Source organism: Pristis pectinata, chromosome 10, assembly GCF_009764475.1.
Source record: "Pristis pectinata isolate sPriPec2 chromosome 10, sPriPec2.1.pri, whole genome shotgun sequence".
NCBI lineage: Eukaryota > Metazoa > Chordata > Chondrichthyes > Rhinopristiformes > Pristidae > Pristis > Pristis pectinata.
Genome location: NC_067414.1, coordinates 39,129,118 through 39,144,014, shown reverse-complemented (window position 1 = coordinate 39,144,014; position 14,897 = coordinate 39,129,118). Strand labels below are relative to the sequence as shown.

The 14,897-nt window shown below is 38.7% G+C and overlaps 1 protein-coding gene across 9 annotated transcripts in view; it reads right to left on the bottom strand.

The window, feature by feature from the left end:
- The window catches only part of epha7 (eph receptor A7), a 231,012-nt gene that overhangs the window by 84,462 nt on the left and 131,653 nt on the right, over nucleotides 1–14,897 (bottom strand). The window lies entirely within an intron of this gene.

Genomic DNA, 14,897 nt, shown 5'->3' with positions numbered 1-14,897 from the left:
GGATAGTGAAATCAGAGTGGATCATGCTAAGATGCTAGGGCATTTTGAGATTAGGTAAGAGGTAGTGTTAGGTCTCTTGAAAAACATTAAGGTGGATAAGTCCCCAGTGCCTGATGGGACATACCCCAGGTTATTGAGAGAGGCAAGTGATGAGATTGCTGGGCCCATGACCAAGATCTTTGTATCTCCGCTAGCCACAGGTGTGGTTCCAGAGGACTGGCGGGTAACTAATGTTGTTCCTTTATTCAAGAAGGGAGATAGGGATGATCCCGGACATTATAGACCAGTGAGTGGTAGGGAAACTAATGGAGAGGATTCTTAGGGATAGAATTTATGTGCATTTGAAGAAGCATGGTCTAATTAGGGACAGTCAGCATGGCTTTGTGTGGGACAGGTCATCTTTGGCTAATCTGATTGAGCTTTTCGAGGAGGTGATGAAAGTGATTGACAAAGGCAGAGCAGTGAATGTTGTCTGCATGGATTTTAGTAAGGCTTTCGACAGGGTCCCACATGGTCGGGTCACCCAGAAAATTAGGATGCATGGGATCCACGCTGACTTGGCTGATTGGATCCAACAATGGCTTGCCCATATAAGGCAGAGGGTAGTGGTGGATGGGCCTTACTCTGGATAGAGGTCTGTGACTAGTTGGAAGAAAATGTGGTAGGATGGGTAAGTTTGCACATGACACATAGATTGGTGGCATTGTGGATAGTGTAGAAGATTGCCAAAAGATACAGTGGCATATAGATCAGTTGCAGATATGGGTGGAGAAATGGCAGATAAGTTTAATTATGAGGTGCTGTGCTTTAAGAGATCCAACATAAAGGGAGAGTACACAGTTTATGGCAGGATCCTAAACAGCATTGATTAACAGAGGGATCTTGGGGACCAGGTATATACTCCCTAAAAGTGGCCACACAGGTTGATAGGGTGGTAAAGAAGGCGTATGGCATGCTTGCCTTCATTAGTTGAGGAACTGAGTTCATGAGCCAGGAAGTTATGTTGCAGCTTTATAAAACTATGATTAGGCCACATTTAAAGTATTGTGTTCAATTCTGATCTCCTCATTATAGGAAGGATGTGGAGGCTTTGGCTGGAAAACACTATGATGCTGGAGGAACTCAGTAGGCTTTGGAGAGGGTGCAGAGGAAGTTTACCAGGATGCTGCCTAGTTTGGAGGACACATGCTAAGAGGAGAGATTGGACAAGCTGGGGCTGTTTTCTCTAGAGTGACAAAGTCTCAGGGAAGATTTGATAGAAGTTTATAAAATTATGTGAGGCATAGATGTGAGGAGTAGATAGCCAGTATCCTTTTCCCAGAACCGAAATGTCTGGTACTAGAGGACATGTATTTAAGGTGAAAGTACAAAGCAGATGTGCAAGGCAAGATTTTTTCTTATAGAGTCTGGTGGGGGACCGGAATGCACTGCCAGGGGTGATGGTAGAGGCAGATAGCAGTGGTGTGTTTAAGAGACTCTTGGACAGGCACATAAATATGCAGAGAAGCGAGGGATATGGTCAATGTGCAGGAAAGGGGGATTACATTAATTAGGAGTCATTGTTTTAATTAGTTTGGCACAACATCATGGGCCGAAGGGCTAGTTCTGTGCTGTACTCTTCTATGTTTAACAAGCTCATGAACCAAAATACTGGTTGTATATTGAAATTGTTATGAAGAGCACACTGTCAAATTTGTGTCTGCTTGTATTGGGATGAATAAATTGTGATCCCTACTCCCAATTCATGATAGCATTCAGATTGTTCCCAAGGTTTTAAGACTAGAAATGCACAATAGATTTCACGTGTATATTATTAGATCATCTTTGGCTTAAGATGACAGTTTCACGAGTGTGAATTTTTCTACGACAGTCTTCTCTGCATTGGGAAGGTATTTGAGGTTCGAAATGAAAAGGGCTGATTTCTTCAAGGAGCTAATTCAAGCACAGACATTTCTCTAGCTGAAGTTGCAACAATTGGCCGGGACTTGCCTTGGGGATCTGCGCCATGTTGTAGCTGGGGGTGGAAAGGTTGTTCTCCATCAAAGTTGATGGAGGGGAGTGGCTGTGAAGGATTCAAGTGTTAGTATGTTTTGATTATTTTAACCAAGTCAATTTAAATTATTTGAGTTCATTTGGGTGTTTTAAAAATATGAAATTTTTTAAAATTGTTTTAATTTCAAATTTATTCAATTGTTTAACTCAGTTTTAATAGTTTTGGAATTGTTTTGAAAGCTATGGCATTTGATAGTATGGCTGAGATCTGAGATGGCTATCAAAAAATGTTCAGCAGTTTTGTGAGTGGAGTTTATGCTGGCTTTCCAAAGGCACGGAGCTTATTAGTGGAAGCTCTGCAATGGTGCAGGCCCTCACAGTTGCAGGGTTGGAGCCAGCACTTTCCAGTAAAATAGGCTCAGGAGATCTGCACAAGGTGATGGGTCAACACTGACCGTAAATTCTGGACCATAATATCAACAGGAGAAACTTAATACTACATTGGGACCCCTGCAATAATTCCTATAATAAGTCAACTACCCATTCTATAATTCTCTTTCTCCTCAGGCATTAAAGATCGCTGAACGCAGACTCCATCACTGATATCGGTGGCACGATTGGAGAGTAGAGAAGAGCAAGAATGCCACCCAACTCAGAAATTAGTACGGACTTGATTTTATTTCATTGGAACAATTATACTTCCAACCGTAGGTTGCAGGCCAATGGTTGCACTGTGCTGAATGTTCCAAATGTTTCCATCATAAAGCCAAAATAGATTGTGGCGATAAATTAATTGTGATAATTATATTTTTGAACCGAGCTTTAGTGTGGTTCAGAACATTGAATTTGCACTTCTGTTGTTTCGATTTGAATCCAACTCAAACTGAAGGAATCAATGTTCTTCACTTTAATATCCTTAAGGGAAACTAGTAGATATAAGTCTATGATATAAAAGTGCTTCTAATTGGGCACTAATTGACAATAAATTGTCAGCCTCACTTAAAAGCAAAAGAATGGCTCATGTGGGAAAAGAAAATGTTTCATTTGTAGAATAAGGGAGAATCAGGTTGAGGCAGATTTGGGAAGGTCTGGTTCTATTTTTCTGTCAAACACTTCTTTACCCTTCTTTATAAATTTCAAGTTAACTGGGATCTTGTTATATGCACCATAAAGATTCCTTATGCTATAAATAACATACAAAACACTTTGCCATTTATCAGAAATTTCAAACCCAACCTTAGTTTCCAATCTTTCTTTCTATTGAAAAAAAATCTTTTCTGCACCACTCTCACCTTTGCTGGCTGGATTTCTTTCTTCCCTTGTTCCTCGACTCCAGATATTGTAGTTGCTTACCCTTCCTGCTCCTTATATTATTCCATCTGGGAAACTCACCTGGCAGTCAATACTTAGAATACATTCCTTACTCGAGTCTGATCCCTGGCTTCCCTAGTCTTCCCTTCCTCCAACAATTGACAGTCATGTAATACTCAATGATGTCAACAGCTAAACTTTTTTTTAATTCACCTTGCTTTTCTCCCCTCAGTTACCTTTTCAACACTGGTCTCTACAGGACTTGCACTTTCATCAGGATAGTGAAATTCAGAGTATAATGCTGATGTTACTTCACAATATAGCATACTTAATACAACCAATTAAGAAAGAAGTTGTGCACAAATGTTTTTCAATTCACCTCTGGAAAGTCATATTTAACTGTCATAGATTACAATGTATTCAGCATTAAAGATTCAAAGTAAGGAAAGTATGCAAGGAATTAAATTCAATGAAATAAATTAGTATCAACAATGGACATATTTGGTGTATATAAACATATCCATTTCCAGTTAAAACAACCTATACTCAAACTGCACAGGAGTTTGTTCCTCTAAATCTATAGAGACCTATTTTTAGATGGCTTTGAATATGTTAATGAATAACCCAATGCCTACTAAAGGATCCCTTTACAAATGTAATCAGGCCTGCAACAGTTGGGATTCTCTAGCACTTTTTATTGCAACATGCTACTAATTTTAAAACAAGGAAAGATTAAATTTTTCCCCAAGGAATATTATGACTGACACTTCCCCAGAGAAAATACCACTTCCAGCATCTTGTTTAAAAATCAAGTTATTATGAAAAAATGATTAAAGCTTTTGCCCTTTTGTTATTTTGTGCTTTTTCATTTTCCACTGAGACTGTTCAGGGCATTTACATTTAGAACCGCTGCTACATGTTGTAGGGTAAAGAAACTAATTAATCCAGGGCACTTCTGCAATCATGCCATTTTAAATGTATTTAAGTGTAATTGTTTTAGTAACCTTGCTGAGAAGGGACAATGCTTTTTTTTAAAAGCAGATCCCCGTTAACGTCATCACCATTCTATTATAATTGTAGTTAACAAAATAAAATGAGCCAGATGTGTACCATTGCTCCATATTTACCTTTCATGAATCTATACGAGTTTTACTGGGGCTTCCTATGATATTATTGCATGTGCTTTGAATAAAGAACAGTAAGCACATCACGTCTGATTGAGCTTGACTTCTTGCCAAAGAAAACCAAAACTAATTAGACCTTACTGTAGGTACAGCTGACTCCTGATAAACGCATGCTTACTTTTGCCAAGAAATGTGATGCTTGGATCAGAATTATGCTTGGATCAGGTTTTCTCTCAACTGCAGATAAACACTGCCAAATTGTGAAACTTTGTATCATAGCTTATTTAATCATTCACTCAATTCAGTCGAAACAAAGGCAACTGTAAACTTAATAAAAACAATGTTTTGTCGTGAACCTAAATAGGCAACATATGCTACTAGATAGAAGATGACAGAGTCAATTGCACACTATTTGGTGAGCTAGGCATTGAAAAATAAATCCATAATTAGGAAATAGATCTGTCTCTAATGAAAATACTGCTTAATAGAATTGAAAGGGAGTTTTTTTTTAAATTCTTACTAGATGTCTGAATGTAAGGTCATTTTTAAATGTGGATTTCTATGTAACAAGAGAAAATGGAAAAATATTGCCATGGATGAACAACTGTAGTCAACATTGTTGAATAAGGCAGCAATATATCCCCTTACCTCAGTGCATAAAATCAATTCTGTTTGCAATTGCCAAACAAGGGTGGTAAGGATTGCCAGCTTAGCGATACAAAACCTTTTACATCACATGGCAGTTTTACTAAATGCAAATTGGGCAACAGCAGAAACCCACATTCAGTCCACTTATGATGCCTCACACAGCATGCTGTGTCCCATTTTGTACAGACCTGTTTATATAAGGCTATTCTTATTGCTATAGGAAACAGCAACTGGTAATCACAACCTGGTATATTACAACAAATATATATATAGAATGAGGCAATGGAACTGGGATAAACAATGTGTCACTTTCTATTACATTTCCTCTCTGATGGAGATTGAATTATGATAGATTCCCTCAACTGAAGCAAAATATTAATAAATATGTATGACAAAGCTGGAAAGTTGGAATACATCAAATGTGATCACTCTTTGGTGACTCCCTGCCTTTCATACTTTGTTATGAATGCTGAAAAACATATTCAAAAGCAAACTGGGCAAATGTCATGGTAGCTCATGACTATATGAGTATCCTATGATGACTCTCCGTGAGCTTAAAGCACTGTACTGCTGAAAAGGGGACACACAAAGGTGGACATAACTTAAGTCACTGTGGTTGCTATGGAGATGAGGGAAACTATGGAGGGAAGGAGAAAAGTGAGGAGGAGTGGGATCAAGAAGAGAGGGGGGAATGGGGAGGTGGGTGGTTAAACAGTGCAGTTTAATGGGAACCCCCATGTTATTGAGCAGCCTGGAAGGGTCCTGTGCTGCATTTGGACCACTCCATTGTGGCCATCAGGAGCCACAGATTGCACCATGCTACTACCTTTAGAAGTGCAATCATCTGCAGAAGGCAACACATTAAAAGCAACCTAGAGGAATTTGTAAAAATAAAATTGATGTCTTTGTGGGGATCCTCTAATTCACATATGGTTCCTGACTTCCCGCACAATGTATTCTTTGCTTTAACTGTGTTAACATTGAAGGGCACGGGTTGTAGTCTTATGACCCAATTTTTATTGGTAAGTCAGAAACTGGTGCACACATAAGAAATAATATCCGCATAAGGATTTATCATGACAGGAAATCAATTTCTTGATGGATGGGGCTTCAACGGGAAACGGAAGCAAAGACTACAAAACATGCACAAAAAACATTTTGATTTGCAATTTACACATTACAAGCAGTCACAAATAGATGCCTCCATTTATGAATCCAGAATCCCATATGTTTCACTAACCACCGTATGGACCTTTACAAGAACAAAGATAGTATGGTAAATAAAGCTGCCAATAATTAACCTAAAGAGAGAAAAAAAATGAATTTTTATAGCAAATTCTACAACATCAGTACATCCCAAAGCTTTTTACCATCAATGATGTCCATCATCAATGAAAGAGAGTAGGGTGAAAAGCAAAGCAACCAATTTGCCCACAGCAAAGTCAATTAGCTTACACACTGAGGTCTCTGGAGGGAGACTTGAACCTCTGACTCAAAGGTGAGAGCACAACATTGAGCCAAAGCTGATGTACAATAGTGAACCTGGAACCTGATACAGGCGACCCCCACATTACAGGGGAGGTTGTGTTCCTAGAGAACGGTCTGTATAGTGAGTTTCTGTAACAAATCGCCACATCATCTGTGAATGTGTCAAGACACACGAGTTGAAAAATAATACATTTTGTATTTATTTACTTTTTTTCCCATATAAATTCTGTAAAAGAAAATTTTATTCCGTACTTCAAATTTTTGGGTGGTGATTTGTTAATTCTGTAAGGGCAAATTTCTGTTACCCAAACAGCTATAACATAGGAGTTGTCTGTATTTATTAAGAATCGTCATAGAGAAAAAAATGTCAAGAGAGCCATTCTGTGATTCTATAATCAGTAAAGTTAGATCTCCACCCTCCTTGTACTGCCTGGAGATTTTTATGGTTTGCCTAGAGTGGTGGGATAGGAACCTTGTAAATACAGCATGGGTACCTATGTAACTGAGGCATGTGTGTGATACAAGGGCAGGCTGGGCCTCATCTTGTTTTGAGAATGTTGGATGATTGACTATGCAGAAAACAAGCCTGGGGAATTTGGAAGGAAATTAGCTGCAACAAAATGGGGTTTGCAAAAGAATTTGTAACTGATGATTTCAAATACAGGACTTTCCCTGCAGAGTTGCAGTTTACTGAAGCTAGTGGTCATTATTTTCTTTTCTCACTTCCAGCTGTTAGACCATGCCAGGAATGGAGCCTGGAATTACAGACAGTTTCAACATCAAACAGGCTCAATTTGGCTAGCACCCAGATGCAGGAGAGAAGGGAAAATCAGCCCCAAATGTACATGTCATGGGAACTGAGAAATTATTCTTTCAACTGCAATTTTGCCAGATGCATGATCTAGCTCTGCCTGATCAGAAGACTGATGCAGCTGAGGAATCTTTACTTAGAAATTGGATTGTATAGAGCCAAGCCTTTTTGTATTATGTAAGTCAGTTTCAATGGAAAATAAAACGTCAATGAAAACTGGAGATTGACTGCAAGTTGCAGTAAGTCTGTGATTTTCTGATTTGATCCTCTACGTGACTGATGCACTAAGACACAGAGAGCTCGAACATCTGCAGCGATAATCAATAGTGTGTAATACACATGTGGACACTACCTCCATAATTTTTATTCACACACGTTTGGCACTAAATATTTGCAAACTGCCCATGCAGTGGCAGCTCCTTACAGTGTTTGTGAGACCTGCTTCAGTGCACCTTAAAGGGGACAGAGCCCAGCCTGTGGAAGTTGGTGTTGGGAATCTGCCCCAGGTAGGTACTCTTTAAATAATATACTTACCCATTTCTCCTTTTGGCCCATTAACCCCACCCCTCCATCACTGATCTGTCGACCCAGCCCAACACCTTCCCAAAACCAATCTGTTGACCTGACCCCACCCGACACACCCACAATCCACCGATCTGCTGAAACGACACCCATACAGTTACCAATCTGTTGACCTACTCCCTTCCCCAGTCACAGAACCCTCAATTCCTGTGCCCCAACCACCAGCCCCACTGAGCAAGTTGTGATCAAGCAAGGCCTATTCCACCGTGCATGATATTTTGCCTTGTGCTACTCTGACATTCCCAGTGGTGGACTCTCAAACAAGCCACAAGCCTGCTGTGAACCGACTTTTAATCGGCCTAGAGAGGAGCTTTTCAATTTCAAGGTACTTGAATCTCAATGCACCGCTATCACACTTACCCCCATCTCCCCAATCAGGATAACTAATTACATGCAGCTGCAGGGCCCATTCCTTCAAGCCATTATTTCTGTAACTTCCGCGGATATTCAGTATTCCATATGTGAGTACAGGTCTGGTGTAAGAGTGGGGAAAACCACAGGGAAATTCAGCTTCTATGTCTGGATATTATCATTATAGCTTTTAATCACAAAGTAAACCTACTTCAGAACAGTGGAGACTGGGGAGAATAAACAGTAAAAGCCAATTATTAAGATCTGTCATTTGTGTTTAGTTTATGTATTTATAAAAGTATTCTGGAAGGCTGAAGGCTTCCAGAACAAAAAGGATTTTGCACTCAAATACACATCAGGCTAAAAAGAACGGCTAATATTGGAATTCCACCTGTGATATATTAACCTAGGCACCAACATTAGAAGTGTTACACAATTTGACACAATCTTAGAGCCTCGACACCTTGCTCTGCAAATACGCAAGAATAGATGAAATAGATGCAGGTTTTCAGGATTCGGCCCCTTGTGTCTGTTCAGCCATTCAATAACATGGTGCCTGACTTTTAGCTCAGCATCACATTCCTGCAATATCTCTTGCTTCTCTTAACATCTAAAAATCCGTTGATATTTGCCTTGAATATACTCATTGACTGAACTTGAGCAGAGAATTCTGAACATTCACCTCCTTTTGGGTAAGGAAATTTCTTCCCATCCCTGTCCTGAATGGGTGATCTCTTAGTATGACACCGTGACTCTTTGTTCCCCAAATAAGGGAAACACGATCCTGGCATCTATCCTGTCAAGCTCCAGAAGTAATGTTCATGTTTCAATGAAAACATCTCTCATTCTTCTAAATTCAAGAGCACATAGGCCCAGTCTGTTTAGTCTCCTCTCTGAGGACAAACTTGCTAATTCACAAAGCAGTCTAGTGAACCTTCATTGCACTCCCTCTATTGCAAGTATATCCTTCCTTAAGTTTGGAGACCAGACTTATACAAAGTATTCCAGAAGCAATCTTATTAGCAACATAATTGGTGGAAGAATTCGCCATCATTGTACTCAAATTTCCTTGCAATAGGGCTAACATATAGCTTGTCCTCTTAATTGGTTGCGATGCCTGCATGCTAACTTGCAGTGATTTGTGTACTTTGTTCCTCTGTAAACCAATATCTCTAAAGCTCTCACCATTTAAAATGAAATCTTTCTAGTTATTCTCACAAACTGGATGATCTCGTCTGCATGTTCACACCCATTCACTTGGCTTGTCTAGATCCCCTGAAGTCTCTATCTTTCTACACTTTCGCCCAGCTTTGTATCATCATGAAACCTGACCTATGGAGTATTTTCAGCATTTTCTGTTCTTGTTTTAAATATATTGCACTTGATCTCTCATCCTAATCACTGAAATGGACGTGAACAGTTGGGGCCCCATCTCCAATCACTGCAGCACTTCAAAATTCACAAACTCCCAACTCAAAAATAATCTATTCCCCCTCTCGATGTTCTGCCTGAATTTAGCCCAATACTGTGCACTCTGGTTTTATTTAATAATTCTTGTGCGGCACATTATTAAAGACCTTCTTGAAATCCAAATACACTACATTCACTGGCTATCCCCTATCTATTCTGTTAGTTACAACCGCAAAAAAATTGTCAAGCATGTCAGATTTATCAAACATGATTTCACTTTCACAAATCCATGTTAACTCACCCCGTCCAATTGCTACTTTCTGAGTGCCCTGTTACCACTTATCAATAGATTTAAGCAATTTCCCTACTACTGATGTCAAGCTAAGTGGTCTGCAGTACCTTGTTCCCTCTTTCTCTTATCTTTGAAATAGTGGGGCTTACATTTTCAATAGTTGGGTTATAGTAATCTGTGGAGTAGGAATAGGTTTACATTTGGAATAGGTTTACATTTGGAATTTGGACCTTGGGAGAGTTACACCCAGGTGCCCACATTAATATCATCAAAATCACCTTTCTTTCCCTTATTTTTTATGAGCCTACAATGCTGCCATGTGAGGAACAGAGTTGATTTTAATAAAGCTATTACGGAGAATTGGTGCATGGACAGAGCATCCCTGATCTACAGACACTGCAAATAATACCACACATCTCAGATCCACCACTGTATCTGACACCAGATATAAATATATCAATTCTCTTTAACCCATGACACAAGCAAATGAAAATAAACTAAAATAAAAACATGTAGTCATTAGAGAAATATTATTGAAATTTTAATATTTGAAAAATATAAAATATCTATGATAATATTTTCAATTTCTATCGTGTTATATTTACTTGAGGAAAGGTAATCTTGAATGCATTTAACAGGGTGAAATAAAGTAACATTCAAAATATTAACTGTGACCATTTTAGGCCAGAAGTGATGGCTTAGGTGGAGTTAGTTAATACAACTCTACGAGATATTGTTAGATACCAACATGCAACCATTATTTTTATATATATATATGACGAGAATCTATGAGCATAACACTGAAACAATTCATCTAATTCCCTTTCCTCGAAGGCAAACCACATCAAACAACAATTTTAAATAGACTTGCACAGGTTGTTGGAAACTGACAGAGGCCAATACTCTGTCAGAATTCCATTAGTAGGAACACTAAAGAGCACCCATTACTTTGGAAAAGTGGCATAGAAACACACATTATCTTCTTACTGAAAAGAGATACCAAGAACAAGCACCAAGAGCTGGGTTGAAGAGTGGTGTTTCCAGGACATGACTGATAAGATGATTGCACGACCCTCTGTAGAAAGGACTGTGTACGACTCCAGCACCACACAAAGGTTTAATTGCTTTTCAAACTCACTGAAGAAATCCACAAACATTGTAGTCTTAAATCTTTTGTGAAGCCTATTGATTGATTGATCATGGTTGTGTTCTGAAAATTAGCTTCCAAATTTAGGGCATTTTAAACCGCAGAGGCTGATTTTATGAATATGAGCTATGTGCAGGGAGTGGTCATTCAAAAAGGCAGCCTCAAGCTCTGGTCTTTGCTCTGCTGCATGCACTTTATGATATTCAAAGAACCAAGATTATATGAGCATTAAGGGAGCCATTTCTGTGAAACACAATGAGGCAGTCAATGCGGCTGCAGCCTAGAGCCTGGATTTTCAACTTGGCATTAAAGTAATGCCATGAAAATCTAGGATTAGGTCTCTGCAATGTGCAGAGGCTGGCTCATTGGTATAATAAAGTGATGGAATATTCCCTTCTTACTTGAATGGGTGCAGCTGCAACAACATTCAAGAAGCTCAACAATATCCAGCAATAGACATTCCACTTGATCAGCACCTCCCCTACTAGTCTAAACATCCACTCAACTCAACACCAGTGTGCCATGGCTGCATTGCATGCAGTCAACAAGATGTATGACAGTATCTTGGCAAGGTTTCCTCAGCAAAGCCTACAACCTTCAGCATCTGGAATGGCAAGACGACAAGTACATGAGAAACATATTGACTCCAAGTCCCCTTCCAAGCCACACATAGCCCTGAATGACCCATATAATTGCAGGCATCATATCACTGTACCTTCTTTATCGCTGAATTAAAATCCTAGCACTCCCTAACTAACAATATTCATTTATCACTTGGATTGTATATGGAGAAGGTAGTTCACTGTCTGCAGTCAACATCTCCCAAGTCAAAAGGACTAGCTGGCCTTTCCAGTATCAACCACTCTCTGTGAATGAGTAAGAAAATAACTTACTGATGAAAAGGAAGAAAACTACACAGTCATTATCCTCAAACAGAATCCCAAAATTAATATGAAGGTTAAAGCAGTCATAGATGCTGGATTTTTATTTACTCCATTTCTCTTTACAAGGTAAATAAGCTTCTTTGAAATCAATAAAATAAGCAATGTACGTCAAGACTAAATGTAAAACTTGTTCATATCTTTGGAGGTCTTGGTAGCGATAGTTCCTCATTAAATGTATATTAATATATAAAGTTAAAATATAATGGCAAACTAATCTCTTTATAAGATTACACCCTTCTCAATTTGCTAACTAGAAATTGGAAGAAACAATACAAGGAAATGATTTCTGCTGCTTAGCTACTCAGGGCAAAACTGTGAATTTCAGATATGTATTTATGACTTTGCTGTAAAGGGGGAAAATCATAATTTTTTCCTAGAACCACCCATTTAAATGTGAATCATCAACCTTGCTGCTGAAGCAAAGGAAGAAAGAATCTGTTGACAAATGAAAAGAGAACCAAGTGCAAAGAGGAACTGCCAGGACATTTCCATTCACCTTGATCACTACCCTTGTAACTTCAATGCCCGTCCATAATCAGTAATGTGAGCAGGATTTTGTAACAAATAAATTAAATTCCAGGACAATTTTGACTTCTGTTTCCCACTGTAAGTGAGTTAAAAAAATAAATCAGTGGCCCACAGAACAAACTCACTTTTGTATAGTGATAAAATTTATGTATGGATGAGAATAAGTGCAATTTGGGCCCTACATTATGTGAGTAGTAGATTTATTTTCATGGATGAATAAAAACACATGTTGCTGAAATCTAACTTCCTTTAACTGAAAGTTAACCCTTGATACAAGTGTACCTTTCCTGCTGCAGCTAGAAGCAATGCCTATTGCCTAAGAAAGCAACTTGCAACCACGCCTTAGGTGGCAGAACCAATTTGTATAGAAATTAATGTCATAATTGGAGTAAAATGCAGTAAAAATATATTGCTGGATGAATATTCTTCTAAAGAAAACAAAGGGAAATGTCAATATTAATGACAAAGGTGAATTTTCCCCAGTCTTTACATAAAGCAAATATAAATTGCAACAGCAACATATGCATTTTTGTTTGAAAGTACGTCTGGTCCTCATAGAAATCAAAATCAAAACACTGAAGATGCTAAAAATCTGAAATAACAACAAAATTGCTGGAAACACTCAGCAGGTCAGACAGCATCTATGGAAAATTAAACAGTTAATGTTTTAGGTCCAGGACTTTTCATTAGAGCTGGAAAAGATAGAAAACAAGTTAGTTTTCAGTAACAGAGAAAGGAGGGAAGGGATGGATGGAACCAAGAAAATATCTCTGATGGGGTGAGACCAGTTAAGTGGCAGTTAGCATCAGATTAAGCTTTTTTCTCTGTGTAATGTGCTGCTAATTATATGGTTATGGGACATGCCCAGCAGGTAAACTATAAAAATAGAAAAAGCAAACACTGAGCCAAAATGATGACATCCTGCTATATGAATGAGGTGGCTTCTGTGGCAAGGTAACTGTGAGTCTCCAGTGTGAGCGGGGCATTAAAGAGGCTGAATACAGTCTATGCGTTAAATCGAAGGAGTTACACAAGAACTCGCATAAAATTATGTACTTGGGAGACCATTCGCCTAATTCTAAATGTAGATATCATTGCTGAGACACTGACAACTACGCCATAATGCTCCATGCTTTCATTCATATGAATATAATTAAAGAAGGTGAGCATTTTATAAATTCAAAATGGCAGCACTACAGGCTTTAGGTGACTGTTTAAAAGTGTGAATTTATACTAAAATTTAAAGGTTTATATTTTAAAGAAAGGAAGTCATTAGGTAGATCTTACTTTGCAATTGTAAGTTATATTGTAACCCTAACCTGTACTCACTGCAGATCCCCCACTGACAAAAATTATAATTTAATTACTGTAAAGGTGTATTAAGTGTGCAATAATCTGCCAAATTTTGGCTGAGGAATTCTGTACCTGAGTACAGGACTTCTCAGATTAGGAGAGAGAGTGTGTAGGGAGAGGCTATCCGCTTCACTGGCAGACAGAGATTCCCTTGTTCCCTTTCTATACATACAAACAGCAGTCACTGAGTAACTGCCTCAAGTTAATCTCTGGTGAGTGATATGTTACTTGTTGGCAAAAGGCCCTAAAAAGCAAAGCAGAACTCACAACACTAACCCCACCGCCTGGGCACCTCAATTCTCTTCAAATCCAACCCCGAGCTCCACTCATCATTGCAGTGGGAGGTTTTCTCATTTACTGCAAGGCAACAAAAGGACCCCAATATTGCTGTCACTTATTAATTGCCAGATAAAAAGAGCCGATTCTTCATTTTTTTTCTTTCCCTTAAATCCCTCATTTTGTATGTTTTTGGTGTTTCCTGAAAGATCTCAAAGCTCTTAGTTAGTGGAATCCAGGCTAGGGATTAACAGGACTAATCTGTAATAAATTCAGGATGTGATCTGCTCTGACCTCATCAAGTAAATCAGTTGAAAAGTTACTTTATAAGTCCCCTAGTTATTCTTTAACAAAATAAATGCATGGCAGGACACCCCTCAGACCCACTCAATTGTACTCAAAAAGCTTTGGTTTTCAAATTCTTCAACGTTTGCAGAAAAGCAGATTTAACACTCGATTGGAACAAATGAAACAATCGGGAATCCAATGGGACACAAAAGTAGGAATGATTAAAAGCATACTGACTCTGAGAGACTGCATTCCAGATTCTGCTCTGTGGATTAACTTTGTCGTGCTTTGCATTTGATGCCAATGCTGTGGCTATTTAAATATCTACACAGTTTCCAGCACCTTAGGGCAG